Source organism: Echinops telfairi, unplaced genomic scaffold (assembly GCF_000313985.2).
Source record: "Echinops telfairi isolate 266 unplaced genomic scaffold, ASM31398v2 ScPeMD7_20;HRSCAF=75, whole genome shotgun sequence".
Taxonomy (NCBI): Eukaryota; Metazoa; Chordata; class Mammalia; order Afrosoricida; family Tenrecidae; genus Echinops; species Echinops telfairi.
In genome coordinates, this window is record NW_022103917.1 from 7250307 (window position 1) to 7251100 (window position 794).

Below are 794 nucleotides of genomic sequence, written 5' to 3' on the forward strand. Positions count from 1 at the left end.
CTTCTGAAAAGTGACCACCCAAATCCTGTGGATCACAACAGTATATTATCTGATAAAGTGCTGGAAGAGGAGCCACAAAACTAGGCATTGGCTACAACGTTGGACTTGATCATGAAGATGGCACGCGATCTGAGAATGTTTCTGCGTGTTGTATGTGGGGTCACCAAGAGTCAGAGCTGACTGAACAATGACTCACAACAACTACCTCAGAGAGTTGCTGAGACATAGCATAAGCCAGGGGTCCTCAAACTTTTAAAGCAGGAGTCAGTTCACTGTCCCTCAGACCTGTTGGAGGGCCAGACTATAGTTTTTTTAAAAAACTATGAACAATTTCTTATGCACACTGTACATACCTTATTTTGAAGTTAAAAAAAAAAACAAACGGGGCAAAAACACCTGGCAAGCCAGATAAATGTCCTTGGGCGGGCTGCATGTGGCTCTCGGGTGGTGGTTTGAGGACGCCTGGAAGCGCAAAAAATCGTAGCAGCTCTTTTTAATACATTTTCCCCCAGGTGCTTCAAATGAATCTGCTCACATACACGTCAAATTTGCCCCCCAAATAAATCCCAACCGAGAACATGTAATAAGCTCCCAGTTGTCTGGAACACTGGGTTTTGTATAAATCTTTGAATGTCACTTTTAATTCAGCTTTGCTGAATGCTATAAGATCTGGGGCAACATAGAATGCCAATTTAATAGAAGAAAGTATTCTTGCGTTGAGGGAGTACTTGAGTGGAGGCCCAATGTCCTTCTGCTACCTTAATACTAAACCTATAAATGTAGGCTCATGCCAC